The 23452-nt window shown below is 45.3% G+C and overlaps 1 protein-coding gene across 2 annotated transcripts in view; it reads left to right on the top strand.

Annotated features, from left to right (window-relative positions):
• The window catches only part of TNIP3 (TNFAIP3 interacting protein 3), a 243048-nt gene that overhangs the window by 140183 nt on the left and 79413 nt on the right, over window positions 1–23452 (top strand). The gene's annotated exons all lie outside the window — the stretch shown is intronic.

The following is a 23452-nucleotide window of genomic DNA, read 5'->3' as shown; positions in this document are numbered from 1 at the left end:
CCCACTTCAAGCTGAGTTTGCTGGCCACAGGCGGCCCAATTAGAGAGCGCAGCACACTTTGTGCATGCGCAGTAGGAAACCGGCTGTGAAGTGGAGATGGCGGCAGCAGCACCCAATAGCTGTTTGAAAAATTGGCACAGGTGAAGACACCGCTGGATTCCTGGACAAGTAAGTGTCCTAATATTAAAAGTCATCAGCTACAGTATTTGTAGCTGCTGACTTTTATTTTTTTTTTCTGCAAGAGCCTGGAGCTCCTCTTTAAATATACTGTGGGGTTGATACACTAAAGCTGGGGAGTGCAAAATCTGGTGCAGCTGTGCATGGTAGCCAATCAGCTTCTAGCTTAAGCTTGTTCAATTAAGCTTTGACAAAAAAATGGAAGCCGATTGGCTTTAATGCACAGCTGTACCAAAGTTTGAACTCTCCAGCTTTAGTAAATCAACCCCTGTTTGTTCAGATAATCTTTCAGACAAACCTGAAATATGGCAGCTTGTATTTGCTGCAAATACTAGTTGCCTGGCTGTCTCTGGCTGTAATACTCTGAGACGCTGACAAGGTACAAGCCTTGAAGCCACTGGACAAGCATAACCAGGGCCGTCTTTAGCGCAGGGCAAACGGGGCACTTGCCCTGGGCCCAATCTTTGTTGGGGGGCCCGTGCTAGCCGTGAATTGGGACCCCGATGACAGCTTTGCAGAGCGCACAGAGGACACGGGAGGATGTATTCCTCACTAGCCAGCTGAGAGGGGGTGGGGCTGGGAACTCCACTGATGCTCTGACCCCGCCCACATGCAGCCTGTGTACTCGGAAAAGAGCTTCTGTAGTGAGAGCCAGTGATCGGAGTGGGAGTGTCAGTGGAGCTTCCGACCCCCTCTATACTGGCTGGTGAATATAGAGGTCCGGGGGCGGGGCCGGGAGCTCCAATGACACTCCCACTCCGATCACTGTCTCTCACTACAGGCGCTCTATTCCGAGTACACAGGCTTTAGGTGGGCGGGGTCAGAGCGTCAGTGGAGCTCCCAGCCCCGCCCCTCTCAGCTGGCTAGCGCGGAATACATCCTCCCATGTCCTCTGTGCGCTCTGCAAAGCTGTCATCGGGCCGACAATTCACGGGTAGCACGGGCCCCCCAACAAAGCATCAGTGGAGCTCCCAGCTGCTTTAGTGAAAGCAGAGAGTGGAAGCCCCACCCACAGTCCTGAATGTATGTAGTGAGTTCGGCTGGCCAGGTATGTCCTTACACCCATAAAATGCCTGACTGCTTAAACCCTGAGATGTGTTATTCAACTGTAAAGCTGTGCATTGCTGAAAGTTCTCTGACTATCCCCTGTATAATGTCTGCAGTCTCTGATTGTCTCCTGCAATATGTCCGCAGTCTCTGGTAATCTCCTGCAGTATGTACGCAGTCTCTGGTAATCTTCTGCAGTATGTCCGCAGTCTCTGGTAATCTCCTGCAGTATGTCTGCAGTCTTTGATTGTCTCCTGCAGTATGTCCACAATCTGGTAATCTCCTGCAGTATGTCCGCAGTCTCTGGTAATCTCCTGCAGTATGTCCGCAGTCTCTGATTGTCTCCTGCAGTATGTCCGCCGTCTCTGATTGTCTCCTGCAGTATGTCCGCAGTCTCTGATTGTCTCCTGCAGTATGTCCGCAGTCTCTGATTGTCTCCTGCAGTATGTACTCAGTCTCTGATTGTCTCCTGCAGTATGTCCGCAGTCTCTGATTGTCTCCTGCAGTATGTCCACAGTCTCTGATTGTCTCCTGCAGTATGTCCGCAGTCTCTGGTAATCTCCTGCAGTATGTCCGCAGTCTCTGATTGTCTCCTGCAGTATGTCCGCAGTCTCTGAACCTCTCCTGTAGTATGTGTATTAATGTGCCCCTTTACTTGCTCAATTATTTGGGATTGCTCCACTGCTCAGTGAGAGGTAATGATGTGCATGAACCTCTAGCAACCAATCAGCAAACAGTAGTGATCTGCTTTAATCTCTAGCAACCAATCAGTAAGTGGTAATGATGTGCTGTAACCCCTAGCAACCAATTAGTGAGCACTAATAATGTACACTAACCTCTAGCAACCAATCGGCAAGCAGAAATTATGTGTTGTAACCTCTAGAAACCAGCCAGTGAGCAGTAATAATAGCCTGTAACATCTGGCAAACAATTGCAATCGCTGTGTGATCTGCTGCAGTAAACTGATTTTGAGTCTACCTGCTATTTTTTGTATGTCTGAGAATGGAGGGGGGGCCCCAAGAAAATGTTTGCCCAGGGCCCAATCAAAATTAAAGACGGCCCTGAGCATAACATTGAATTTTTCAGAAGTCAGCAATGGCTGCATCCATGCTTCTTAACTACATATTATTTTCAAGTTGTCAGATTGCCAGCCAGGGCCTAAATTTTACACTTGCAAGGGGGCAACCAAAAGGTTCCCAATCAAAAGTGACATATTCCTGAGGATCCCAATTAGCAGTAAATGATAGTAGGAAAATACAATTTTACATTCCATTAGTGTTACATTTATATAGACAGATACCTTAGGCTCCATTCATATTAATGCGTTTTTTGATGCATTTTGCATTTTGCAGAAATGCATGGGAAATTTTTAACATGGGCAACATGCATAGATGTGAATCGAGCCTTAGGCATCTTACTTAAATCTGACCTACAGGCAGTTGGGCAAAAACGGCAATTCATGAAGGTATGTGTTCATTCAAAATTAAGTATATTTCTGAACGTACCCAGTCTAAGGCCTGGTTCACACCTATGCATTTTTTTGTGTGTTTTCAGTTTTGCAGAAACATACTACAGTCCATTTATTATGGTTTTCCATGGATGTATTTCCCATCTGTGCATTTTATGGAAAGGGCCAGGGACTTTTTTCTGGTTTTTGGTTCCATAGACTTCAATGGATCAAAGCGTGTATTGAAAAATGCAAAATGCCCTTGGAATATGTAAACTTCAACCTGCATAGGTGTGAATCAGGCCTTAGTACCCGAATCTGACTTTGCATCTGTTTCTTGCAATCTTCTGTACAGTGGAGATCAGACTGGGAGACTGGAAGGGGAGAAGCAGCAGAAGGAGTTGATCAGTTATGCTGTAGTGGTTGTAAAGGTAAAAGGTTTTTTTCCTTAAAAAAGAATTATAGGCAAAGCTTTTTTTTTTCATTTTGGATAGAGTATGGGAGGGTTATAACCCCTGTCAGATTTTCTTTCACCACCTGTGTCCCATTGTGGAGATTTTCCTTCACTTCCTGTCCCATAGCCAAACAGGAAGTAGGAGAAAATCCCTGCAAATTAAGGGAATTCCTTGGAGACCCCCAAGGCCACAAGAACTAATGTCCATATTGGAAGATTTCCCCTCTATTACTTTTCTGGGGACAACCCAAAATTTGGGATTTTTTTTTACTTTCAATTTCAATAATAATGGTAAACAGGACAAATAGAGAGGGTGAATCCCCTTAACGGAGGCACAGACCACAATAAAAACTGACAGGTGTTCTAATCCCTCTCCACTCTGTCCAAAACAAGAGAAAACTTTTGCCTTTAGTTATACTTGAATGAATTTTCTGCACATCCTCCAGGCCCAGTTAAAGTGTTACTAAACCCAGGACCCTGCATTCACTATATCTGGTTTACCACAATACACAGAACATGGAAATGCAATTATATTAGTAAATATAAACTGATAAATACCTTTTCTCATCAGCAGTATATAACAGTCTTGTGACTTGTATCAATTCCTAGTAAAGATTGTAGGAGGAGTTTTCATTCTCCCCTGATCCTCTGTCTGGACATGTCTGGACAGTGCTGATTGGCCCTGTGCTGTACCCTCCTAAGAAAAAAAAAGTCTCTAGCAGTACACACCAAATTGAGCATGTGCAGCCTGTCCCCTGGCTCTGTAAATATGTGGTTATTATTTGGGGACAGTGGAAGAAGAGGAGGTTTAGAGAAAACAGGATCAAACAGCATTTCTACACAATGCAAAGGATTAACCCCTTAGATTCAACAGTGAGTATAACAAGCATGATTTACTGTATATACAGACTGATTTTACTGTTGTGGGTTTAGTAACACTTTAAATACACACCTGAGCCCAATCTTGATACTGAGCTGTGCAGATCTGCAGCAGCTCTTCTCCCATCTCCCCTGTCTCCCAAGCTTCACTGAGAGCAGCTGCTTCTGCTGTCAGTTAAAAAGTTCTAAGCAGGGGGCAGGGACAGTGGGGCCCCAAGCTGAGATGTGTGTCTGAATAGAGGCAAACAGCCCAGCTTGGGATCCACAAGTGCCCCTATAAGAAGCGGCTTGCTATGGGGCACTCAGAAGGCAGGAGGAGCCAAGAATGCCAGCGGGGGACCCCAAAAGAGGAGGATGGCTGCTCTGTGCAAAACTATTGCACAGAGCAGATAAGTATACAATGTTTATTTATTTTTTTTAAATTTAGAAAGCTTTACAATCACTTTAAAGAACATGCTTTCAGGAGGATCGAGCAGAGGAACAAAGATGAGAGTTCATCAGTCTGCTGCTTCTTTCATTCTCCAGTCACAAATCAGGTCTCCTAGGTAGGGCTGGATAATTCCGAACAATAAATTGATAAGGAAAAATAATCCTTTCCTAGTTAAAACAGCTTTCATATATGTATTTTATCTGCGCATTTAGCCGTTTGCATGCAGTTTAACTTTTACCAAAATATCCAATTTTTTGAGAGGCAGCAGGCCTTATTGCCTGAGGTTTCTAAAGAGAGAGAAAGCTGAATGAAACATCCTATGGAGCCCTATTAATAGGCACACTGGGAGAGGAAGGAGCCATTATCCTCTGTATACAGCAGCATTTTTCAACAGAGGAATTAGGGAGAGCCTGAAAAATTTATTAAAATGAGTCAAGGCCTCCACCTGTTGAGAAGCAAAGGCCACTTGTCCTGCAACCTTGAGCTTGCCTGGGATATGATTATTCTGCAGCGTCTCTAAAAAATAATAATGAGGGCTGCACATTTAACTTTTTTGTGAACCTTCCTCTTATGTGATGGATGAGATACCAGAGATGGTGACAAAATGCTGTTGGAACTGTTTGAGAAAAGGCAGATATTGCCAGACTTTTTCAAATATGACAGCAGCCCAGTAGTCCAAGCAGACATGAAGCCCTGTGTGATATTCAATAATACTGAACTAGCTACTGACAATGTAATCTGTGAGTTGAACAGAATTATTCTGTAATTAACACAATCATTTTACTTAAAGGCAATTTGCTTAAGTCCTCACCATTTATATGCCAAATTAATGTTTTAGAGGTCACTTAAGAAAAACAACATCTGGCATACAATGTGTGGTAACTTTTTGACTCAAACGCTTTATGTATGTAATATTACATGCTGTACTTTCATTTATTTTTCCTTTTCGCCACCTCAAACACGTGAATACAACTGGACCATTTACAATTCACTCAGGATCAAACACTTTAAGCTGCCTTCTAAAGTTATTATTTCTTTCCCATTCATTTCCTTTAAAATCCCCTTGTGTGAAATGTGAAAAAAAAAGCTGTCAGGTGACAATAAATTAACCATAATGGCAGCAATCCAGGAGCGATGTGTTTATAACAAGGGGTTTGTTATTTGTGGCATTCAGAGTCATCAGTTTGAGCTGCAAGGGTGTTTTTTTTTAACATATAAGCATTATCAGAGTTTGCTGTCCATCAAACGTACATTATTCAAACCTTAGGTTGTCACTTTTCTAAATGTAATGCTTTTATTCTGTATTCCACTCCTATTGTTCTTGATATCACCATTTGTTTTCTCCAGTGCTAGTATATTTTTTTTGTTCCTGACCTTAATGCAGCTGTTCTACTGCGAAAAAAAATAGGGTCTTTTCTGTATGATGACTGCCCAATGTTCTGTAACATATTGGTATTTCATTATTAATAAGGTGTTTTTACAGATACTAGCCATGTGTCCTGTCACCAGAGGTGTTAATTTAGGCAAACTACAGACTGAATCGTATTTTGTATTTTCTCATAAAACCAAGCTGTGCTTTCTTTGTTGTAATTAAATAAAATAGAAAGAGTCTTTGTATTGAGAGAGAATACAAATTATTGTCCTTTTTAAAACCACAACAGACTTCCAGTCAATGCCATGGTCAGTTCAATTAACAATTCTATATAAAGTTGAAATTGTTCCCAAATGATCTTTTAGGAAAAGTAAACAACTGGGGAAGTTAAACAAATGCAAAATTAATAGAGGTGATTGAAAGCAGATTAATCTATATGAAGTAGCCGACTTATTTAAAAAGAAGACTATAATGGTTGTGGTTATTTTACTTTGATTTTTAATTTTTTTTTTAATGTAAATAGTTATATAAAATCTTCAGCGCTATGTACACGTTGGATCACTTCTCAGTGGTGGTGAGTATAGTAGATGGCCATATTTAACATTATTCTTCAGTGATCTCATATAGGTATAATCAAGGCTTTTTTTTAAGCAGGAATGTGGCTGAATGGAGTTCTATGGGTAAAAACCCTGTGAGCTGCCATGCTAATGCCGCTTACAAGCGATCAAATTTTCCGACGGAAAATGTTCAATGGGAGCTTGTTGTCAGAAATTCCAACAAAATCAGTTCTCGTAAATTCTGATCATGTGTACACAATTCCAAGGCACAAAGTTCCACGCATGCTCAGAATCAAGTACGAGATGGAAGCGCTCGGTCTGGTAAAACTAGCGTTCGTAATGGAGATGCATTCGTCACACTGGCATTCTCTTCTTTATAATGCTAGAATAATGAAGTTGTTTTGCTGATATTCACACAGAGTTCAGAAAAAATGATTTTTTTATTATTTCTCGTGATCTCCTGAATGTTTTATTTTTTGGTTTTCGTCAGATCTCCATAATAATGTATTTAATTTTTGTTTATAGTGGGTTTTTTTTATCAAGATCTCCTCGTTTTTTTTTTCTAGTGCTCTCCATAATATTGTTTTTAGTTTTGTGTGTCAAGTTACCACAACACCATTATTATCTTGTATTTTTTTAACCTCAAGGAGGTTGTTTGGTGTTGGTGTCCCTTGTTAATTTGACCTTGTATTTTGGAAATGTACCTGCCTACTCACAAACAAACTGTCTTTTTTGAAGTAAAACATATAGGCAAGAATTTGTGAATACAAACTAGACATTTATTATGGGTCATAAAAAATAAAGAGGAAGGCAACGCTGGAGAAACTTGTGAAACTGGCGAAGCCTTTGTACCCCAGGGCACACATCAACTATTTTACACCCAAAATTGGTAGCCTGAGGAGTCCATATAATAATGAGCACAACCCGGTCTCAGACTACAAGAGATCAGGAACAGCAGCAGATGACATATATGTCCCCAGGCTGTGGTCATACAACAGCCTGCGTCTTTTGTCAGACCAGACTGAACCCAGGCCATTACTTTCTTGTCTTACTTCCAGTCTTCCTTCCAGGCTTCCTTCCAGGCTGTGGTTGTGGTGTTGGAGGTGTGGCAGGAGGTGGAGGAGAAGGAGGAGGATGGTCCAACTCACACAAGTGTGTTTTGGTTGTGAGTTGGCCCCTCAACCCCTTATTTAAGGTCGTATACATAATTTCCTCACAGAAGAGGTGTTGGCCCTCCTCCATTTCCTGCATTTTGCTGGTAGTCATGCAGCCAAAGGCCTCTTGAGGAGTGGGGGTGGCTCTGAGGGCCGCCTTAGCCTCCCCAATCTGCCTCCTGCACATTACTCCTGGGCCTTTTGGTTGGAAGGTGGAGGGGAGGGACCTGGGATTCTGTCAGGCTACTACTGGGCCCAGCCACTTCCTGGCTGCCACTTTCCCCGCCACCTCCTGGCTGCCACATTCCACGCCCTCCTCCTGGCTGAGGCTTTCCTGTGTATGAAAAAAGAACATAGTTTTAGTTTTTTGTTCATCAATCACACACAATTTTCAGCTCATGACTGTTGTAAATTGAATGTTAACAGATAGAAAAGACTATCTTTCTGACCCCAGCATTTTTCCTTCTTGTCCCAAACATTTTTGGCCACTACTGTCTATTGATATGTACAACACTTTATTAAATCAGCAATTAGTGACCACTAATAACATCATTAATTTTACGACCAGAAATATGTTGAACAATGTTATACCTGACTCAAGTGGTTGTAAAGCCAGGCTCCTCCACTTCTCCACTTGGACGTCGGAAGCCTCAGCTGGGGTGGAAGGAAGCGTGGAAGGAAGAGTGGAGAGTGATTGCCTGACTTCAGTCTGATCTGACAGAAACCTCACTCTCTCATAGTACCACAGCCTGGGGAGATAAATGGCATCTGCTGGTGCTCCTGATCTCATGGAATCCTGGACCTTATTGCGCTCCCTATTATAAGTGCTCCTCAGGCCACCAATTTTGGCTTTTAAATATGGGATGGTTGCCGTGGGGACCACCGGCTTCACCAACTCCAGCAGTTTCTTCAGCGCTGCCTGCCTCTTTTGTTTTTGATTATAATGCGGATGTTTCACCTGCCACAGACAGGGCAGCTCCCTGTACTTGTCTATAAATAGGTGAGGAAGTTGTGATCATTGAAGCCATCCATTTTCTCTGCAAGACACAACATAAGACAAACCCTAATACCTAATCAGTATGTGTTCCTATTATTATTATTACTTGCATGCTGCTCCATGTGCTTTTCTTTACTGTTGTACAGTTTAAAATGGCAACTTTCAGGTTCGTGGGCACAGTAATCGTTCATAGTAAACATCATTCGTTCGCCCGCTAATACGACGTTTGGGGCAGATCCAGGTTAACTACATTTGTTCATGCCTATTTGTATTAAAAGAAGTTTAGTACATTGTTTTCTAGATTGGTTTGTAACTAGAATGAAATGCAAACTTGATTCAGTGTAAAGAGAGGACACTCAGCAGCTGTTTACACATCTGGATGCAAGAGCACTAGTGTGCACTAGTGCACTAGTTAAAAACCCTCTGGTCCGGGGTGAGGGTCCTCATCGGGAACGGCTGCATCAGGTGATCACCCAGCCCAAACACTTCATCAGCGACAAAGATGAACGGGAGTCCTTCCACGTTCTCTTCAGCAGGTGGCAATCCCAAGCCACCATTCTGGAGCCATCTGTAAAACTTGGTCTGGGCGATGACTCCACCATCCGACATCCAGCCATTCTTCCCCACGTAGATATAGAGAAACTCATGTCACCGACACCACCGCCAACATCACAATTAGGGATGAGCCGAACACCCCCCGGTTCGGTTCGCACCAGAACCCGCGAACGGACCGAAAGTTCGCACGAACGTTAGAACCCCATTGACGTCTATGGGACTCGAACGTTCGAAATCAAAAGTGCTCATTTTAAAGGCTAATTTGCATGGTATTGTCCTAAAAAGGGTTTGGGGACCCGGGTCCTACCCCAGGGGACATGTATCAATGCAAAAAAAACTTTTAAAAACGGCCGTTTTTTCGGGAGCAGTGATTTTAATGATGCTTAAAGTAAAAAAAAAAAAGTGAAATATTCCTTTAAATATCGTACCTGGGGGGTGTCTATAGTATGCCTGTAAAGTGACGCGTGTTTCCCATGTTTAGAACAGTCCCTGCACCAAATGTCATTTTTAAAGGAAAAAATCTCATTTAAAACTGCTTGCGGGTTTAATGTCATGTCGGGTCATGGCAATATGGATGAAAATCAGTGAGACAAACGGCATGGGTACCCCCCAGTCCATTACCAGGCCCTTTGGGTCTTGTATGGATATTAAGGGGAACCCCGCACCCAAATTAAAATAAGGAAAGGTGTGGGGCCACCAGGCCCTATATACTCTGAACAGCAGTATACAGGCGGTGCAAACAAGACAGGGACTGTAGGTTTGTTGTTAAGTAGAATCTGTTTGTAATTTTGAACATTTTTAACGTGTTTAGCTCCAGCCAAAAAATCTTTTCTAAGCTTTTTGGAAAACATAGGGAAGGGTTATCACCCCTGTGACATTTGTTTTGCTGTCTTTCCTCCTCTTCAGAAGATTTCACCTCACTTTTTTGTCCCAATGAAAAATGTTTTTTGAAAATTTGGGTTTTTTTGTGGAACAAGGATTGGAAAGCATCAGTGGAAAGGAGAAATTGTTTTCCCATATTAACTCTTACAGGAGAGAATTTCCCTTCCTAGGGGTAGATTTCATCTCACATCTCACTTCCTGTTGTCTCCTTCCGTTTGCAAGTAGGAGTCGTTTGTAAGTTAGATGTTTGAAAGTAGGGTCCTGCCCTATATACTCAGCAGAAATTTGGGCCTTAGGTGTTGCTGTGGCCACAACACTGTAAGCCCTCACAGGGCCCTGCTGTGAAATATTAGATCAAGAATTGTAATTACATGCCCCTGTTGAACAGGAGCTGAAAAATTAGGCCTTAGGCACTGGTGCTGGTGCCACAACACTGCAACCCCTCACAGACACTCTAGTTGGAACGCAGGAACGAGCCCTGCTGCAAATTATTGCTTCAAAAATTGTAATTACACGCCCCTGTTAGACAGGGGCAGAAAAATTGGGCCTTAGGCACTGGTGCTGGTGCCACAACACTGCAACCCCTCACAGACACTCTAGTTGGAACGCAGGAACGAGCCCTGCTGCAAAGTATTGCATCAAAAATTGTAATTACACGCCCCTGTTAGACAGGGGCAGAAAAATTGGGCCTTAGGCACTGGTGCTGGTGCCACAACACTGCAACCCCTCACAGACACTCTAGTTGGAACGCAGGAACGAGCCCTGCTGCAAAGTATTGCATCAAAAATTGTAATTACACGCCCCTGTTAGACAGGGGCAGAAAAATTGGGCCCTAGGCACTGGTGCTGGTGCCACAACACTGCAACCCCTCACAGACACTCTAGTTGGAATGCAGGAACGAGCCCTGCTGCAAAGTATTACATCAAAAATTGTAATTACACGCCCCTGTTAAACAGGGGCTGAAAAATTGTGCCTTAGGCACTGGTGGTGGCGCCCAGAACCAAAAATGTTCTTACAAGCTATCAGCGTGATGATTGAGGAGGAAGAGGATAATTACTCAGGGATAGTCACTCAGCATCAGCATAGGCAGTCTTTGAAGGGATCTGAGATTTCAAAAAAAATTATTCGGTTACATCAGCATCAGGTGCTTGGTAGCTGGTGGTGATCCAAGACTCATTCATTTTTATGAAGGTCAGCCGATCGACCGAGTCGGTGGACAGACGCACCCTGTGATCGGTTACCACGCCTCCAGCAGCACTGAATGTGCGTTCCGAAAGAACGCTGGATGCAGGACAGGCCAGTAGCTCAATTGCATACTGTGCAAGCTCTGGCCAGTGATCCATCCTCAAGACCCAGTAACCCAGAGGATTTTCGGTGGGAAAGGTGTCCAAGTCTGATCTTGCCCCTAGGTATTCCTGCACCATGTAAAACAGACGCTGGCGATGGTTGCTGGAACCGATCATACCTTGGGGCTGCGGACCAAAAAATTGTCTGAACGCATCGGTCAGACGGCCACCTTCTCCACCGCTCCTTCTTTGACTGACCGAAGCCTCAGCAACACGTTGTCCAGAAACAGGAGTTTGTAACCTCCCAGTCTCTGGGAACGCGTTGCACAGACCTTTCTGCAAGGCCTCCCGAAGATGTTTCATCCTCTGCTCCCTCTGCGATGGCAAGATAAGGTCCGCAACCTTACCCTTGTAACGTGGATCAAGGAGGGTTGCCAGCCAGTATTGGTCCTTCTCCTTGATACCACGAATACGAGGATCCTTACGCAGGCTTTGCAGGATCAGGGAGGCCATGCAGCGTAGGTTTGCTGAGGCATTCGGTCCGGAGTCCTCTGGGTCACTAAGAACGACATGGTCCGCAGCCACCTCCTCCCAGCCACGTACAAGTCCATGTGTTTCTTGGGACTGATCCCTTAAAGACTGCTGCTGATGCTGAGTGCCAGGCTCCACCTCCATACTGACACAATCTTCCTCCTCCTCCTCTTCCTCCTCGTCCTCTTCCTGTGTGATCGGCGGGCACGCAGGAACACTGTCTGGATAAAGGGGGCCTTGAGAGCTAAGGAAGTCCTCCTCTTCCTGCCTCTGTTCTGCCTCAAGTGCCCTGTCCATTATTCCACGCAGCGTGTGCTCCAACAGGTGGACAAGGGGGACAGTGTCACTGATGCATGCACTGTCACTGCTCACCATCCTCGTGGCCTCCTCGAATGGTGACAGGACAGTGCATGCATCCCTGATCATGGCCCACTGGCGTGGGGAAAAAAAACCAAGCTCCCCTGACCCTGTCCTGGTGCCATAGTCGCACAGGTACTCATTGATGGCCCTCTGCTGCGTGTGCAGCCGCTGCAGCATGGCCAACGTTGAGTTCCACCTGGTGGGCATGTCACAGATTAGGCGGTTCTTGGGCAGGTTAAACTCCTTTTGGAGGTCCGTCAGCCAAGCACTGGCATTATATGACCGGCGGAAATGCACACAGACTTTCCTGGCCTGCCTCAGGACATCCTGTAAGCCCGGGTACCTGCCCAAGAACCGCTGCACCACCAAGTTAAGGACGTGAGCCAAACAGGGCACATGGGTCATTTGTCCCTGTCGGAGGGCAGAGAGGAGGTTGGTGCCATTGTCGCAAACCACCATTCCTGCCTTAATTTGGCGTGGCGTCAACCACCTCTGAACCTGCCCCTGCAGAGCTGACAGAACCTCTGCCCCAGTGTGGCTCCTGTCCCCCAAGCACACCAGCTCAAGCACCGCATGGCATCTTTTGGCCTGCGTACTTGCGTAGCCCCTTGAATGCCTACGGAGCACCGCTGGTTCCGAGGAAGAGGCCATGGAGGAAGAAGAAGAGGAGGGGGTGGAGGAGAGAGGTGTGTCACAATCAGCATTTTGGAGGCGTGGTGGCGGAACAACCTCCAACACTACTGCACCTTGTCCTGCATCCTTCCCAGCTGCCAGCAGAGTCACCCAATGCGCCGTGAAACTTAGGTAACGTCCCTGTCCATGCCTGCTGGACCATGAGTCAGCGGTAATATGCACCTTACCGCTGACCGCCCTGTCCAGCGAGGCATGGACATTGCCTTCCACATGCCGGTAGAGAGCCGGAATCGCCTTCCGTGAGAAAAAGTGGCGTTTGGGTACCTGCCACTGAGGAACCGCACATTCCACAAACTCACGGAAGGGGGCAGAGTCTACCAACTGAAAAGGCAGCAGTTGAAGTGCTAGCAATTTTGCCAAGCTAGCATTCAACCGCTGGGCATGTGGATGGCTGGGAGCAAACTTCTTTCGGCGGTGCAGCAGCTGGGGCAGGGAAATTTGCCTGGTACAATCTGACGTCGGTGTACCAAAAGCAGATTGCCCACAAGTACTTGGCTGTGACACACCTAATTCTACACCTTCATTCCTCTCACTGCAGGTCTCAGAGAGGACTGAAGGTCTAGTGGGGTTGGAAATCTCAGCTGATGAGGAGCAAGGAGAGATCCTCTTTGTTCTTTGGTGTGGGTCTTTTAGATACGCTTGCCAACGAACTGCATGGCAGGTCAACATATGTCTGGTCAAGCATGTGGTACCCAAGCGGGAGATATTTTGGCCACGCGAGATACGCTTGAGACATATGTTGCAAATAGCAGCGGTGCGATCTGATGCACTCGTCTCAAAAAAGGCCCACACCAAAGAACTTTTTGAATAACGCGCAGAGACTGCAGCGCCCTGCACATGTGGAGCTTTGGGGTGTGATGCAGTCAATGTGCTGCCCTTAGGCTGGCCCCTGGAGGGCATCCTGCCTCGTTGGTGATGTGCTGCCGCCTCCTCCTCCTCCTCCTCCTCCTCCTCTCTCCTATCAGGCACCCACGTTGAGTCAGTGACCTCATCATCCCCTCCCTCCTCATCACTGGAGCAAACCTGGCAGTATGCTGCAGCAGGGGGAGCATGACTGCCAGATTGCTGTCCTTCTTGGGCACCCCCTCTGTCCGCGCTCATGTTACTGCCTTCATCGAGCTCAGTATCGTCATCAGAGCCTTCCAAACGCTGGGCATCCTCCTGGAGCATGTACCCAACACTGTGGTCAAACAGTTCGAGGGAATCCTCATGAGGACATGGTGGAGCTAGGGAAGGAGTCACTGATGACATTGAGCTGAGGGAAGAGGCCGCTGCTTTGCCAGACAAAGCACCCTGGGCATGGGTGAGAGAGGATGAGGAGGATGAGGACGGCTTGGTCATCCACTCGACCAAGTCTTCCGCATGTTGCGGCTCAACATGGCCAGCTGCCGAAAAAAAGGCCAAGCGTGTCCCATGGCCACGTGCTGATGAGGATGCACCGTCTCCACGACCAGCACTAGACACAGAGCCTGCTTGCCCTCTCTTATTGGCTTGTGACTGTCTGCCTCTCCTTCTTGGCCTTCCAGACATACTAATGGCCTGTAGCTGCACTAAGCTGGGATAGAACACCTGTAATTTTCTTCAAGTAGCTTTATATACTGTAACCAGACAAGCCTGCCTGTCAGTAGGAAGATAACAGGAACGGATCTAGCTGAACACTGTGAGCAGGACGCACTGTACTAAATGTAAATAGTCTAGCTGCCTGACCGTGGTACTAATAGGATCAAATAGAACACCTGTAATTTTCTTCAGGTAGCTTTATATACTGTAACCAGACAAGCCTGCCTGTCAGTAGGAAGATAACAGGAACGGATCTAGCTGAACACTGTGAGCAGGACGCACTGTACTAAATGTAAATAGTCTAGCTGCCTGACCGTGGTACTAATAGGATCAAATAGAACACCTGTAATTTTCTTCAGGTAGCTTTATATACTGTAACCAGACAAGCCTGCCGGTCAGTAGGAATTTAACAGGAACGGATCTAGCTGAACACTGTGAGCAGGACGCACTGCACTAAATGTAAATAGCAGGAACGGATCTAGCTGAACACTGTGAGCAGGACGCACTGCACTAAATGTAAATAGTCTAGAAGATAACAGGAACGGATCTAGCTGAACACTGTGAGCAGGACGCACTGCACTAAATGTAAATAGTCTAGAAGATAACAGGAACGGATCTAGCTGAACACTGTGAGCAGGACGCACTGCACTAAATGTAAATAGCAGGAACGGATCTAGCTGAACACTGTGAGCAGGACGCACTGCACTAAATGTAAATAGTCTAGAAGATAACAGGAACGGATCTAGCTGAACACTGTGAGCAGGACGCACTGCACTAAATGTAAATAGCAGGAACGGCTCTAGCTGAACACTGTGCGCAGGACGCACTGCACTAAATGTAAATAGCAGGAACGGATCTAGCTGAACACTGTGAGCAGGACGCACTGCACTAAATGTAAATAGCAGGAACGGATCTAGCTGAACACTGTGAGCAGGACGCACTGCACTAAATGTAAATAGCAGGAACGGATCTAGCTGAACACTGTGAGCAGGACGCACTGCACTAAATGTAAATAGCAGGAACGGATCTAGCTGAACACTGTGAGCAGGACGCACTGCACTAAATGTAAATTGCAGGAACGGATCTAGCTGAACACTGTGAGCAGGACGCACTGCACTAAATGTAAATAGTCTAGAAGATAACAGGAACGGATCTAGCTGAACACTGTGAGCAGGACGCACTGCACTAAATGTAAATAGCAGGAACGGATCTAGCTGAACACTGTGAGCAGGACGCACTGCACTAAATGTAAATAGCAGGAACGGATCTAGCTGAACACTGTGAGCAGGACGCACTGCACTAAATGTAAATAGCAGGAACGGATCTAGCTGAACACTGTGAGCAGGACGCACTGCACTAAATGTAAATTGCAGGAACGGATCTAGCTGAACACTGTGAGCAGGACGCACTGCACTAAATGTAAATAGTCTAGAAGATAACAGGAACGGATCTAGCTGAACACTGTGAGCAGGACGCACTGCACTAAATGTAAATAGCAGGAACGGATCTAGCTGAACACTGTGAGCAGGACGCACTGCATTAAATGTAAATAGTCTAGATAGAAGATAACAGGAACGGATCTAGCTAAACTGAATACAGTGTATATATATATATGCAACACCTGGGATGCATATATATACACAATACACTGTAAGTGCAGCTAACTGACTGACTGTTCTGCCTAATCTATCTAACTCAAATCAAATGACACTGTCTCTCTCTCTCTCTATCTCTCAGCACACCGGAACACACACTACACAGGGCCGCCGTGCAGGCGGCCTTATATAGTGTGGGGTGTGTACTAAATCCCCTGAGCCATAATTGGCAAAAGCCACCCTGGCTTTGGCCAATTACAGCTCTCTCTACTGACGGCGCTGTGATTGGCCAAGCATGCGGGTCATAGTGCATGCTTGGCCAATCATCAGCCAGCAATGCACTGCGATGCCGCAGTGAATTATGGGCCGTGACGCGCCACACGAATTTAGCGCGAACGGCCCATAACGTTCGCAATTCGGCGAACGATCGAACAGCCGATGTTCGAGTCGAACATGGGTTCGACTCGAACACGAAGCTCATCCCTAATCACAATACTGTTAAACCCCTTTTAGTTGTAATAGTATGACTCCGAGTTGGGGGGACTATGTGGACGTGTTTCCCATCAATTGCCTCTCCGCAGCTGGGAAAGTCCCACCGCTGGGCAAATTGGAAAGTCACAGTCTGCCATTCCTGTGGTGTTGAAGGAAACTGTGGAGTCAAACAAGAAAAAAAAATTAGTAATTTTGCACATAACATTGCAAGCAGATTAGACACAAACATTCTTGTCCAACATCAGTATAACATTTATTTTAAGGAGTATTTAAAGACAAAAATATAAGGTCCACTTATCAGATTCCTCACCCACTCTGATGGCTCATTGTAAAAAAATTTAGGGGGGGAGATGTTTTGGACAGGTAACCCTCTCCACTTCATTGAGAGCTGAATGCATAAATAATGTGGATTACTTTGGCCAGCCCCTCCTTACTTACACTATTGGCAGACCACTGGACAGGTAAGAAGTGTCATAATCCAAAAATATAAATACACACTGTACAAATTGAAGCAGTTTTTGACATTCTGCAATTACCTATCAAGATAATAGACCGAAACTTTAAACAGTAACATCTGAAAGTATTCAGGCAGGCCCTTTTGAATTTGGTGAATTCATCCATAAATATGAACCCAAAAGAGGTAGGTATAGTGTGTATGGGTTTGGCAAAGTCAGCAGATAGAGGATTGGTATTGGTTGACTTAGCGGTTGGGAGGAGGGAGGGTTCCAAGTGATTTTGGGACCCCCAAAAAAAGCCTCTGGCACTCTGCATAAATTTAAGCACACAAATAACATTAAAACACATTTTAGGGGGTGTTTAGGGTAAAGCAGTACTATGGAGCTGACAAAATACATTGTTAAGTGACTAGGCTAGGTGTATATGGGCCCAGGATAGCATGCTGGGAAAGTTAGTGAAGGCAAATATGCATGAAGGAAAAAAAAGGAAGTTTAAAAACTTCCAACATGCATGGAGGACAAAGGGGACCTTCACAGCATATTACAATCATGGTAATTAGGGAATGATGAAAGAAATTCAATACATAGCAAACATTAAATTCATAGAATGTGATGTTAAAGGAGAAATCTTACCTTAATATAGTCCTTCTGCAGGACCTGAATGATGGCAGAACAGGTCTCTAGAATAATGATCCCCAGAGCCTGGGGGAGATGCCTGTTGAGAACTTGATGTCCTGCAGACTTCTCCCCGTCGCCAAGTACCGCAACATGGCGACTATCCTCTGCTCGGGAGTGATGGCTTGCCGCATGCAGGTGTCCTGCTTGGTAATATAAGGGGACAGCAAAGCCAACAGACAGTGAAAAACAAGGTCTTTCATCCAGAGATAATTCCTGAAATCATCAGGATTCTCCTGGATCTCCCGCAACAAAGGCATGTGCGAGAATTGGTCACGCTGGAGTAACCAATTCTTGGTCCATGAACTCCTCCCCACCCTGTTCATGGACTGGGCTTGGGTCAAAGTAATTAGAACCCCAACACCAAGCCCCTGCATAGCACGAACTCTATGAGCAGTACGTAACTGCAGCATGGCTTCAAAACGGTCGGCTGGTCAGAACAAGCTAACAGAACGCACTGAAAAACAGAAAGGCCTGAGAAGAGCGAGCTGAAAATCAGAAACGAGTAGACAAGAACGCACTGCAAAATCAAATACGTACTATAAAATACTCACTGAAAAACAAATGCGAACTGACTACACGCACTGAAAACCAGATAGGAACCCACAAGCACAAACTGAAGAGCAGTAACGATCTGAAAAGCACAAGGCTGGAAAGCGCGAATAGTCTCTCACCAAACTTCTACTAACACAAGATTAGCAGAAGGAGCCCAAGGGGTGGAACACTTGGTATTGAACTTCCCTTTTCTAGTGCCATTGTATGTGTTGTACGTCACCGCACTCTTGACGTTCGGAATTTCCAACAAGATTTGTGTGACCCTGTGTATGCAAGACAAGTTTGAGCCAACATCCATCGGAAAAAAAAACATGGATTTTGTTGTCGGAATGTCCCATCGTGTGTACACGGCATAAACCTAAATTAACCAAAAATAAACACAGAAGATATACCGTATTTATCGGCGTATAACACACACCGGCGTATAACACGCACCCCAATTTAGGAGGGAATTTTAAGGAAAAAAAAACTTTTAGGAGGGAAGTTGAAGGGAAAAAAACTTACATTTATATGCCCATCATTGCAGCCTTCTCAGTGCAGCCTTGCCCCAGTGCAGCCTTGCCAGTGCAGCCATGTCAGTGCAGCCATGTCAGTGCAGCCTTGTCAGTGCAGCCTTGTCAGTGCAGCCTTCCCCAGTGCAGCCTTGCCAGTGCAGCCATGTCAGTGCAGCCATGTCAGTGCAGCTATGTCAGTGCAGCCTTGTCAGTGCAGCCTTGTCACTGCAGCCTTCCCCAGTGTCCATTGCAGCCTTGCCCCAGTGCAGCCTTGCCCCAGTGCAGCTTTGCCCCAGTCCAGCCTTGCCCCAGTGCAGCCTTGCAGCTCGCTGAGCTTCAAAATCTCCGACCGCGATTTGAAAATGGCGCCGCCGGCGCCGAAATACACAGAGCCGGTCCTCGGCTCTTCTCGGCGGCTCTCGTTCACTTTCGGCTCCACTCGGGATGGGCGTGACAGTGAGCGGAGCTATCCGAACCTAGCCGAGTACACTCGGCTAGGTTCGGGCGGTGCTCGAGTGAAGCCGAAAGTGGCCGAGAAGAGCCGAGGACCGGCACTGTGTATTTCGGCGCCGGCGGCGCCATTTTCAAATCGCGGTCGGCGATTTTTTTAGATCTGACAGCGGGGGATCGCAGGGGATCGGCGTATAACACGCACCCGCGATTTTCCCCTGATTTTAAGGGGAAAAAAGTGCGTGTTATACACCGATAAATACGGTAACTATAATCAGCTGCCCGCACTTCCCACACTTCCCCAGACTGTGATTTTTTATTTATTTATTTCAGATACTTATATAGCGCCGTCAATTTACGCAGCGCTTTACATATACATTGTACATTCACATCAGTCCTTACCCTCAAGGAGCTTACAATCTAAGGTCTCTAACTCACATTCATACATACTAGGGACAATTTACACAGGACCCAATTAACCTACCAGCATGTCTTTGGAGTGATAACGCTGTGATAAGACTGTGATATATATATATATATATATATATATATATATATATATATATATATATATATATATATATATATATAACACTGTGCAGCGCTAATATATATGGAAACAATACTAATATAAATATACGAATCCAATAAACACTAGATATAACATAAATGTCTAAAGCATAACAACATATAAACACTATGAAAAAAGTGCTCGTGCTCCATGATATTGCACTCAGTCCTCAATGAGTTTATTAAACTAAACAGCAACAGTCCATATATATAAAAATAAAGTGCTCATGCTCCGTGACTTTCAATCAATCCTTGATAAATGTTTAAACTAAACAGCAAAAGTCCATATTAACATCAACCATGTGATAATTGTGTCTTCAAGCGTTGTGCACACACAACCCCCACCGGGTGTACCCTCACCTTAGGGGCTTAAAAAATAAGCCTGTAATTGATAGCGATAGCCTGCAGATATCCTTCTTTGCTTCTTTTATCCTATGCAGGTTTATGGGACACTTGTATGGTGGAACACAGGCACCTGCTACTTCCGATAATAACCCAGCTCAGAGGTCAGTATTTTCTCCTGGTATGTTCAGAGACTCTGCTCATATACATCACATGTGGGAAATGACAGAGGCATGCAATAGCATGATAACAATTAAAAAATGTACACATTTTTAATTGTAAACAGAACTCCACATATATACAACTCACATTTCAAATAAATAAAAAACGCCTTTTAAAGTGCTATAGTGCTGAGGGGTGATAGAGTCACCTGTGGTCCGGTTCTGCAGCCCCGGTTTTCACAGCGTTCCCCCTGTCCTATGCCAGCTCTGCAACACTTCCTGGTACATCTCTCATCAGCCGATCAAGCCTAGCCTCAACTGAAAACCGGGGCTACAGAACATTGTACTGGGGGTTTGGGGAAAATTGGAGAATTCCCCACACTCCTGAGCTCTGCACCCTGTATGTAGCGCCTTCCTGAACCCTATACTTTATATGTAGTGCACTCCTGAACTCCACATCCTGTATGTAGCACACTCCTGAAATTTGCATTCTGTACATAGCACACTACTGTACTCTGCACTTTGCACTCTGCACACACCTTCAATTTTCACTCCTGAACCCTGCAGTCTGTATGTATTGCACTCCTGAACTCTGCACCCTGCACACAGCGCACTCCTGAAGCCTACACTCTGTAAATAGTGCACTCCTGAACTCTGCATTCTGTACAGAGCGCACTCCTGAACCCAGCATACTGTACGTAGCTCACTCCTGAACCCTGAACTCTGTATATAGCGTACGTCTGAACCCTGCACTCTGTGCTTAGCACACTCCTGAAGCCGGAACTCCAATGCACTCCTGGTATTTAGCAATGCATTTTTACCCTCCCACTGATTGACAACAGCCATCCTTTGATGCGGTGTGCATTCCTCCTGTGGAGGGTGATGGGGGGGGCTTTGTGTGGGAGGGCAAGGTTGAGTTCCTGCACCTGTTGTCTGGGAAGAAATCCCAGGATATACTCCTGATTGGTTAATAACCCCCAATCCCTTTTTATACAGGCTTAACAGATTGTGAGTGCGTGGTCTGATGTGTTTGCACTACTGGTAGCAGTTTTTTCAAGTCCTGAGTTCCGAGATGCAAAGCAACCTAATTATGGTTTCATCTATAATACTAAGGCTGAGACAGATGGGAAGTCTATACTGCTAAGACAATATAATGTTCTAATTCAACCGGTTCAACAATAGATCAAGGGTCTTCAAACTATGGCCCTCCAGTTGTTCAAGAACTACAATTCCCATCATGCCTAGCCATGTCTGTGAATGTTAGGCCCCTTTCACACTGAGGCAGTTTGCAGGCGGTATTGCGCTAAAAATACCGCCTGCAAACTGCCCCTAAACAGCCTCCGCTGTTTGTTCAATGTGAAAGCCCGAGGGCTTTCACACTGAAGCGGTGCGCTGGCAGGACGGTGAAAAAAGTCCTGCAAACCGCTTCTTTGGAGCGGTGAAGGAGCGGTGTATTCACCGCTCCTAAACCGCTCCTTGCCATTGAAATCAATGGGACAGCGCAGCTATACCGCGGCAATACCGCGGCTATAGCCACGCTGTACAAGGGATTTTAACCCTTTTTCGTCCGCCAGCGGGGGTTAAAACCGCACCGCTAGCGGCCGAATACCGCTGCAAGAACGACGGTACAGCAGCGCTAAAAATAGCGCTGTTGTACCGCCGACGCCCCCACCGCCCCAGTGTGAAAGGGGCCTTAGAGTTTTACAATGCCTCATGGGATGTGTAGTTCCGCAACAGCTGGAGGGCCGTAGTTTGAGGATCCCTGCTGTAGACAGATAGATAGATAGATAGATAGATAGATAGATAGATAGATAGATAGATAGATAGATAGATAGATAGATAGATAGATAGATAGATAGATAGATAGATAGATATTATGGATTGGATTTTTAAGATATGGGAATTATTTATTGGACTACAGGAAATACATTTATGTGGTATTGGAATAGTAAATTTAGTATAGTTGTCACTCTCATTAAATCTCATAAATGTTCACACAAGCTGTTTGGCTATCTCTCTATCCTATGCTTGCCCCAGGGACACCTTTTAGCGTGTATGTACCAGTGAAGACCACACAGAATAGATTTATTAATACAAATTATATATTAAATAATTACAAATATATACTGTAGTATATGTTTGATATAGTTGTTATGATTCACATAGGTAGTAATACACCCCTACGTGAAAATATCCAAATTGGGCCCAAAGTGTCAATATTTTGTGTGGCCAGCATAATTTTCCAGCACTGCCTTAACCCTCTTGGGTATGGAATTAACCAGAGCTTCACAGGTTACACCTGGAGTCCTCTTCCACTCCTCCATAATGACATCACGGAGCTGGTGGATGTTAGAGACCTTGCGCTCCTCCACCTTCCATTTGAGGATGCCCCACAGATGATCAATAGGATTTTGGTCTGGAGACATGCTTGACCAGTCCATCACCTTTACCCTCAGCTTCTTTAGCAAGGCAGTGGTCGGTCGGAAGTATGTTTGGGGGTTCTTATCATGTTGGAATACTGCCCTGCGGCCCAGTCTCCGAAGGGAGGGGATCATGCTCTGCTTCAGAATGTCACAGTACATGTTGGCATTCATGGTTCCCTCAATGAACTGTAGCTCCCCAGTGCTGGCAGCACTCATGCAGCCCCAGACCATGACACTCCCACCACCATGCATGACTGTAGGCAAGACACACTTTCCGGGTCTTGGCGATGTTCTTATAGTCTAGGCCATCTTTATGTAGAGTAACAATTCTTTTTTTCAGATCCTCAGAGAGTTCTTTGCCATAAGGTGCCATGTTGAACTTCAAGTGACCAGTGTGAGAGAGTGAGAGCGATAACACCAAATTTAACACACCTGCTCCCCATTCACACCTGAGACCTTGTAACAGCAAGTCACATGACACCGGGGAGGGAAAATGACTAATTGGGCCCAATTTGGACATTTTCACTTAGGGTTGTACTCACTTTTGTTGCCAGCGGTTTAGACATTAAAGGCTGTGTGTTGAGTTTTTTTGAGGGGACAGCAAATTTACACTGTTATACAAGCTGTACACTCACTACTTTACATTGTAGCAAAGTGTCATTTCTTCAGTGTTGTCACATGAAAAGATAATAACATTTTTACAAAAATGTGAGGGGTGTACTCACTTTTGTGAGATACTGTAGATGCTGGATGTTTATAGGTATGGGTCGTGGACAACAAAAATTATTGAGACGTCTTAAAATCTTTAATTTTGTTGTGAGCACTAGTTTTTAATATATTTTAACTGTGATATTAAATT

The sequence above is a fragment of the Aquarana catesbeiana genome, linkage group LG01 (genome assembly GCF_042186555.1).
Source record: "Aquarana catesbeiana isolate 2022-GZ linkage group LG01, ASM4218655v1, whole genome shotgun sequence".
Taxonomy (NCBI): Eukaryota; Metazoa; Chordata; class Amphibia; order Anura; family Ranidae; genus Aquarana; species Aquarana catesbeiana.
The sequence above is the reverse complement of the archived record's forward strand: the minus strand, read 5'-3'. Positions and strand labels throughout refer to the sequence as shown.